Source organism: Carettochelys insculpta, chromosome 1, assembly GCF_033958435.1.
Source record: "Carettochelys insculpta isolate YL-2023 chromosome 1, ASM3395843v1, whole genome shotgun sequence".
In the NCBI taxonomy this organism is placed as follows: domain Eukaryota; kingdom Metazoa; phylum Chordata; order Testudines; family Carettochelyidae; genus Carettochelys; species Carettochelys insculpta.
The window spans coordinates 281,197,326-281,206,757 of NC_134137.1; positions in this window are offsets into that span (position 1 = coordinate 281,197,326).

The window sequence follows — 9,432 nt, forward strand, 5'->3', positions numbered from 1 at the left end:
AAGTGCGTTATCTTTGAATGAACGGCTTATTGATAAGGGGGGTGTTGGCATTTGTTTTTCCTCAGAGTCCATGTGGTGGGAATGCTTGACAGCTTGCCAGTCTGTGTCAATCATAAAAGAGGAGACTTGGGCATGAACATGCAGCTTAGATCCTTCTGGGTGCTACCTATTAATTTCATTGTGAGCCCTTGTTCTTTTGTTATGGGAGCAAGTAAATAACTTTTTCTTGTTCACTTTTTCCACACCAGTCACTTCCATTTCAGGTGCATGCACAACCATGGCTTTCACAAGTCAGTGTATGAGCACATGTGATTGTGTGTAGTGGTCCCTGGACTGATCATGGAAATGCAATATTCCAGGGGTGGCCAACCAGTCAGAGATTGAGCCAAAATAGTTGTGACTAGAGTGCAAAGAGCCATGTATTTATATATTTACTCTATCTAGCCATATAAGTATGTAGCTCAATGCTCTTCCCTTCCCTCAGTTCCAGGCATCCCCAGCCCCTCCTGCTCTGACCCAATGCGCACACCCCACCCCTCTCCCAGAGCCAGGCACCCTCACCTGGGTCTCACCAGAGCCACTGCAGCCCAGCACTTCTCCCTCCAGGCACTGGGGCATGTGCACAGAGTAGCGGTGAGAAGTCCAGGCGCATGGCTCTGAGCAGGAGCTGCATTTCATTAAGCAAAGAGCCTCGTGTGACAAGAGAGCTGCAGATTGGCCACCCCTGCAACAGTCCCTGCTGCTATGTGGAATGCTGAGGGGCAGGATAAGATGGTCCCAACATGGAGTTACCTGTGGGCTCCAGAGACAGGCGAGTGTGGGATTCTTGGACCTGCACATCTACCAAAGTCTGCAGCAGGTCTATCTGCTGCCTCAGAAACGTCCTTTTACCCTGGTACATCTCCTTCTCCTGGTTGGACTCCTGGTCCTCTCTGCCATTCCTTCCTTCTCCAAGCTATCTGCAAGGGTCACCCGGCAGGCCTTGTTCTCATGCTGTACAGACTCCCAGCAACCCTTGGAACATGGCATCCTGGGTCCTCTTTGTTCTCCTCATCTGGCACAGGCCCTGCATAGGTGTGCCAGGGAGGTCCTGAAGGCCACAACAGGAGCAGCTGCAGACACAACACACAGAAGTACCTTTTTCGGCATATTCATGGCAAAAATAAAAATTCAGGATGCTGAACTCACTCCCCTGGATCTCCAAACCTTGTAAGCACTAAGTCCTTATGCTTGGAATTGATACAGCAAAATGACAGGCACAGCCCCAGACATAGTGAGCACGGCCCTTGGGTGCAGGGGGCATGGCTGAGGAACCGGAGGATAGTTCTCCAGCATTCATATACTTGTATAGGGCAATGGAACTGAATAGAGGCCTTGTTTTCCCACCAGCAGCGGTGATTTTTATAGCTGATCTTGCTCCTGAGCAACAGAAGCAGAGGAAGAAAATGCTGCTGCTGGTGTGCCAGTGACACCTGGGCCCATATGTTGCTAGCCTTTGTGCTGCAATGGTGCCTGGTGAAGTAATCATTGAGTGGCAGGGCCGTGTTTTCTACTGTGATGGAAGAAATAAGGCAACCCTCCCCAGGAAATTTTGTCAGCATATTGCATAGTATCTCCATCATAGTTCCATCAAGATCTCTATGGGGGATTCACAGGATGCTCTGGAGAGTATAAACAACTTCTCTGCAAAGCCACCTCTGCCTCACTCCAGAGGGCTGACTGGGCACCAAGTCCAGGAGTCTTGGTCCTATTTCCACCTGTAGCTCGCAGCTTGATGTGAAGGGCAGTGATGCCCAGCTCCTTGCACCTCTGGGCAACATGCTGGGCTGCCAGCATAGCAGCGTAGGGGGAAGACTTGTCTCTGTCAGCCTTCACCTTCATACCACCAGTCACTCGGCAGATGGTTTCTTTGCCAGATAGATCAGTTACATGGACAAAACTGTCGCTGAAAGAAGCGAACATATGGCAGACACCAAACACGTTTTCTCCTTCGGCAACCTGAGGTCCCAAGCTGATGACTTGCTCTTCCTTCTTCTCCTTCCCCTTACGTGGTGCCATTTCCCAGGCTTGGCCACCTACTTGTGCGTCTCTCCGGGGGAAAGAAAGGCAGACAGCAACTCTGTGTCTCTTGGTTGTTTCACTATCTCTTCTAGGACAAGTAAAGATTAAATCGATAGGTGTATCCTGCTGTGAGTTCCATCCTGAAGCAAACTGCACCCTCACCAGAGGCTTTTCCCCTCCATCATGCTCCCTCGTGTTCAACTTTCAGGATTGGCTGAATTGCATTGGAGTCAGAAACATATTGTTGCTTATTGTATCTGGATCCCATGGTTGCTTGTCCCCTGTACTTCTTGGTGTTTGTGGCAGGGACCTATGACTCTGGGTACTCCATAGTCATCACAGAGCCTTAGGTTGTGGGGTTTCTGCCAAAGATGACGCAAAGCTCTTTGTAAAAGCAGCAGGTGTGCAGCTCTGATCGTTGACCTCCTTTGCCTTCTGGGATGGCTGCCACAGCTCTTTGGCTTTCGTACGGCACTACTGCTGGTCCTTCTTGTAGCCTTCCTCCCACATCCCTTGAGCTATTTGCTCACAGATGGCAAACATTTGTATGGCTGGATCAGAGCTGTGCCTGCACACCCTCTTCTCTCCACAAACCCAGGAGATACAAAACCCCGGTCCACAGCGAGGGCACATAACGATGGATTGTTGCTAGATATTTGCCAAGCTGGGCAACAAGGAAAAGCCTTCTAAAAAAAATCTTTGAGTGTTTACCGGGGACGAGCAGTTTCCTGTCCACCTGACTCCTCGGAAGTGGAGTTCACCATGGTGACCAGAGTGGTCACTGTGGGGAATTGTGGGACAGCTTTTGGAGGCTAGTAACAGTTGATATAAATAACACCGATGCTGTTCTTAACCTCCTCACCTGCCTCTCCGGCCACCCCTCTGCTGTTCTGATTTGCCAACCCTGATAATTTTTGGACCTCTGTGCTTTATATATTGAGTCTGTTCAGGTAAGGCTATGATCTGAAGAAGTGGGTCTGTGCCACAAAAGCTCATCACCTAATAAATCATTTTGTTAGTCTTTAAAATGCTACATGACTGCTGTTTTTATTTTGTGTCAACCTAACTACCTCAACTGTGATTCTACACCACTCAAAAAGGTGGTGGTTTTAAAGTACAGGGGCTGTTACGATGACAGGAATGAAATGTAATTTTAGACATTGTGACACTGCTTCCATATGCTTCAGTGATATGATTATGGCATAATTGTGATGCATTTTGTACCACACTGATCTCGCGTGGTCTCATTGGAAAAGTTCTGATTTTTCTGAATGTGATTATCCTATTTGCATATGCATGTATCATTTCTGTATCTGAAGTTATGAATAGTGACTAGGGACCGGTGTTACAAATTGATTTACTCTGGAAAAACACCAACCGCCAGTCTAAGGCACAGCAATGAAGTCTTATGGGGGCTGATGCCTCATCAGCAAAGCTAATGGACTGTGGAATAGTTTAACCTGGTGGAGGGGGTGCATTTTGGCCAGCATGTAAGTAATGGGCCTGGCTGCTATCACACTGCAAGGGCATGTGACGAGATCATGTATCTGGACTCCATCGTGAGAGGTCAGTATTTTTCCACAACCCATGTGGGAACCAAGTTTTAAAATAAAGGGTTCCTGCTCTATATTAATACTGTGTAAGGCAGGAAGTGACAGCAGTTGTTCTTTACTTCCCACGTAAGACTACTCCTGGAAACACCTGAGGAACAAAGACTGAACTGGGGAGGGCATTGCGGGGGCAGGGAAGAGAGTGCTGGACCCAGGTTAAAAGGCTTTCTAGTGTGTGTATGCAGAGCAGGGAAACCCAAGCTGTAAAGCTAATGCAGCTTGTGCCTTAAGAATCCACAAATCTGCTTGTACCATCAGCTTGGATATGAATTAGTGGCTTCTTGCTCTATCAAGTACATTAAGCTTTGTATTTTTATTTGTTCTGATCTATTTTGCTATCCCTTACAAGCACTTAAAATACTTCTAATTGCAAAAGAGATGTTAATTTAAAACAGGGATTGAAGTGCATAGGAATCTTGGCTCAGAGGACTGTTGTATTTCCTCTTCGCACTGGGGGAGAGGAAGGCAAACGGGCTATGAAACTAATCTTGTTTAGGGTTTGGACCAGGGCATCTCTGAGGTCATAGGCTACTGTCAAAATGACCATTATCTTCCTAGCCTATTACTGGTTCATGTAGGGGCTAGACAGTGAGCCAGCATGTCACAGCAGCTGTGTGTGCATGTGTGCGCGCACAAGATAGGGAGCGTATCTGCAGCACAGTGGGAGAGGGCACCCAGGCTAGCGGGCCAGAGATCTTAGTGGTACCTAGTTCCAGGTGGCACACCAGGGGGAACCCATCACAGCCACAGCCAGGATGATACAGGGCAGTCTTATGCTGACCTAACCATATAGCATAAACCAGGACCTGGCCAGATGTGGTGCCCATAGGTTCTGGAGCAAATTGCAGCAAGCACTGAAAACAAAGGGAAAAGGAACTGATGATGGGAATAGACATTTCTTGCCCCACATTGAGGTGGATTTTCAATACACCTCATGAAGTGATTTAAATAGAAGGCAGCAGTTGGGCATTTCCACATAAGGCTCGCTTGGCAAAAGCGCAGGAGAATATCTTGCCAAGTAACAGCCTTGTCTAACGAGGAGCACTGGAGAGGTCTTTGACCCTTTAATTTTTAAATAATTGGAGATCGACTACCGGATTGTTGCTTGGGTCTTAGCAGCAAAAAGGGCACCACACTTCCATTTCCTTTTCTAGTTACAATCCATGTGGAAGGCTAGAGCTGCATGTGAGCCAATGTCAGGAAGAAACAGTCAACAGGTTTGTCCAGACAGTTAGCAAGTCACTTATTGCCAGAGTCACACAGGGACCCTAGGTGAATTAATGGTGCCAGAGGAAAACATCTGCATATCTATCTGGGTCCCATGCCTGAGAGCAGCAGCCCAGCCCCTTGCAAGGTTGAGGGCTGTCTCTAGCTTTAGTCTTCATTTGTAGTTGCTGAGGGTTTTAAATATGAAAATTACTTAACTAAATTAACAGCTCTGGTAGTCGGTCTCTAATTATTTAAAAATTAAAGGGCCAAAGACCTCTCCAACGCTCCTTGTTAGACAAGGCTATTACTTGGTGAGATATTCTCCTGTGCTTTTGCCAAGTGAGCCTTAAGTAACCGAAATGATGGATTTTACACTGCTTTCCTTGGCAGGTGAAAACATCATCATTCACCTTTGGAAAAAAAAAATCAATGAGTCACATATATACAAGGCATGCAACAGGCTTTGGAATGTAACAATTTATTGGGGTTCATATTTTTAACTCCCCCTTTCTGGCATCGATACAATACTCAAGAGCAGCAGAAAGAACAAAATGTACAAGAATACAAGAGTAATTAGCACAAACCGCCCCCAAATCCAGAGCAAACCACTTTTCCTCTGGAAACGCCAATGGGAGGGGGGATCCTATCACCCCACCCTGCGTCCCATCCATCCACTCTAGACAGAGTTTAGCCAGCTGGGAACTGGATTAAAATAAACAAATGCAAACACTATATTTAAAAATGAAAAATTACAAGACCAATATATAGATATACAATTCATTCGTGCATGATTTTTTTAATTAAATGCATTTTTCAAAATAAAAAAAATTAAGATATTTAGGTTTATTTTAAATTTAAAAAGTCTTCCCCTCCACTCTCTGGACATGTCTACAGTTTGCTCTGCAGGTGATTCCCAGCCTGAGAAGATCTGCTTGCACTTGTGTTCACTGAGCACATGCACTAAAAAAAGCAGGTGCAGTGATGGTGGCACAATCTGCAGGGTGGGCTAGCTACCAGTCCACGCGTGTGACACCCTGGGGTGGCTAGCCTGTCTCACAGACTGCACAGCCACAGCTACACTCTGTCAGTGTGCTAGCTCACTAAGTTGTGCTAATGTCTCCTCCAGCTGGGAGTCGCACAATCAGTTTCAAAGATAGACATACCCTGTTTGCCAAGTGTGGGGAGGGCAGTGGGGGTGCGTGGGTTGCATCAGGACCATTGCCATTATAGAAATGGCATGAAAAAAATCTCTCTCTGGGATGTAGAGTAAGACCCTTGATCCTGCAAAGACACATGCTTAGCTTGAAGCAAAGTACCTTCAGATCTCAATGGAACTTCATGTCTGCTTAAAGTACTTGCATAACAATGCAGGATCTGGGTCTCAGCTTGGCACCTGGGGAGGTAGAGGGATAAGGCAGATGGACTGGCCCTGATTCCCCACCACCACCTTGCAACTTTCCATCCAAAATTAAAAAAAAAAAACAAAAAAAACCTAAACAAGTATGAGGGAAGGAGGGGAGGAGCAAGGCAAGAAGTTTAGTCTCAAAATTAAATTAGAAATATATAGTCATAGACTTTAAGAACTGGAATGATGCTTTCTCCCAATCCCAACAAGGAAACACATCTGCCTCCACTGCACTGGAACAGTCAGGGCTGCTCCTGGGGAAGTCCTTGCTCCTGACTAAGTTACTTTCACTGTTCTAGCACAAGTGCAAAGAAGAAAACTCCAATAATGGGGAAAAGGTATTTGGATTTTTTTTTTTAAATCCTATATGGTGCCCCAGTTCAACAAAGCACCTTGATCCATACCCATCCACTGAGCAGTTTTGTGCACACTTTAAGTGTTTTGCTGAACCAGGATGGATTTAAGCAAGTGCTTTGATGGTTTGCTGGATCAGAGAGCATCATGGGGTTTTAGTTAACACAGGGATTAATGCTTAAACTACTTGACCTGCCATTGTTCCCCATCAAATTAATCTCTTTTGAGTCACCCACCACTGTCAATACTCAAGATCACATTACAATGATTTCTCTTACTGATGTTCTCCTCTGGGGTATCACCCTGTCTTTCCTCTACCTTCATCATAGTAATTCCCCAGTTTCAGCCATATCTCGATATCCCCTTCCCCATGACAATTTCACATTGGCCAGAACAAAAAGCAGTCAAGTAGCACTTTAAAGACTAGCAAAATAATTTATTAGGTGATGAGCTTTCGTGGGACAAACCCACTTCTTCAGACCACAGCCAGACCAGAAGTGGGTCTGTCCCACGAAAGCTCATCACCTAATAAATTTTGCTAGTCTTTAAAGTGCTACTTGACTGCTTTTTGTTTTGATAGTATATAGACTAGCACGGCTCCCTCTCTGTTACTATTCAACATACATTGGCCAGAGCGCGCAAAGGTGGTCCAACTCCACCCTGCCCCTCCAGACTGAGCATGCTGTCTCTGCAGAAGACCACAGACAGCACCACATGCCTAAGGAACGGATCTATCCTGTTAGGGTGGAAAACATGTCTTGGATACAGTTCTGCATCAAGGACAGCACTTTGGATGGTCCTGTAGGATTTCTTCTTGTGCTAGGCAGCAGAAGGGGGGAGGGACAGAAGAACTGCTAGGGATAAATCCTGGGAAACCTGGTATCTTTCTTTGTTGCTTACTGAGATGTTTGGGGGGAGGCAGAGGAGAAGGAAGAGAAGGGACCAGGAAGTCCCCACTTCTTGTAAACCAGTGAGGGCTAGCTCAACCCTGGAAGCACATAGCATGTTTTCTTTAGGACACGTCCTACACAGCAGGTCTACTGGGTTTGCACTATTAGCTGATGGTGGTGGGAGGGAGGGGCAACGAGGAGCAGCAGGGACACCTAGGTCTGATGTTGGATAACTGATGTGGGGGGGTTAAGCAGCAAATGGAAAATAAAGGAGCAGGAAGGTGACGAGAGCGTCCGCTCCCAGACACATACGCCACGCACATTGGGAGGAGGGCCAAAATGCTCCTACCTTGGAAGCCAGAGTGACAATGCAACGGAATTATAAAGTGTCCAGAAAGAAACAAGTGGGTTCTGAAGCAGCACTCAGCCCTTCTATAGTTGGATATGCAGGTTGGTGAATTTAATCTCCTGCCATCCTCTGCAGAGCATTGCCCCCATGGTATAGACAGGGAAACGGAGGCAAAGGACAGCAAAGCTACTTGCACAAGGTCACAGGAAAAAAAAATCAAAAGAACCCAGTAATGCCAAGCTCCCAGCCCCAAGATCAGCCCTCTCAGCTACACTGCCTTTGATACACGGATTGGGATGGGTTACATGGGGAATTTTTTTTTTTAAATATAAAGATATATATTCATATAAAAAGTAAATAAGGTCCCAGCTCTTGCGTGATTATTGGGCAATCCAAAAAGCAGCAAAGCAAGCAACACTGGAGCAAAAGATGCATCGGGCCAAACAGTGCAAGGCCTCAGTTAGTGGAGCGGGGGTGGGGGAGAAGCACTCCTCCCGAGGGATGCGGCGCACTCAGCCACATACACGCTGGTTTGTTACGCCTACCTGCCCAGGCCCTGGAACTGGAATCCCATGTCCGCTGGTGAAATGGGCCCACCCACTTGGCCTCGCTGCTTTCGACGCCACGAGGTGGTGTGGGGAGCAGGAGTGGGGAAGAATGACTCCCTGCCAACACAGCTGCTTCCCCACCCCATATGTGCTTTAGTCAGGGCTCGTCTATCCTACCAGGGACATCGATCCACACAGGGTCCATCTTCCAGAGTGCGATTTCGCACGTCTGGTAGAGACGTGTGAAATCATATTGTCGGGGGTCAGCCTTTGACGCGAGATGCGAGGAGTAAGGGAGGTTGACAGGAGAGTTTCTCCTGTCAAATTCCCTCTGTGTGGACGGCCAGGTAAGTTGATTGCAGATAAGTCAATTCCAGCTACACAAATGCCGTAGCTAGAATTGCATATATGCAATTGACTTAACTGCCTAGCATAGACCAAGCCTCAGATATCCCCAGGGAGTCCTCACTCTCCATCCCCAGTACTGTCAGGTCCATGAAGGAAGTTAGACGGACTGTTGGGAATATCGCAAAGCACCTGAAGCTTCCCTTAACAGCACAGGCGAGGAAGGGGATTTAACTCCCCAGGAAGACTCAGCTCAGACAGCACCCATTTGGTAAAGAAGGGAGGGTACTTTACTTCCACCCCAGCTGGCATGGAAAGAAAGGAGGAGCTGAAAGTACAGGCAATGTGGAGACCCTCTGCCATCCCCAGACAACAGGCAAGTTAGTGGCTTACCCAAGATTAGAAAAAAACAAAGCAGCAGAAATGTAGCACTTTGAAGACTTGCAAAATCATTTATTCGGTGATGAGTTTTCATGGGACAGACCCACTTCTTCAGATCAATTTAATTTTCAATACAGACAGACAGACAGACATAAGTACAGAGGGGGAAGAAAAAAAAAACCTAAAAAAACCAACAAATCAAATAGGATAGAAGGAAGGGGGGGAGAGGTGGGGGGATGTTAATTGTCCTGTCTTGAGATAATTACGAGCATCCAAGGAA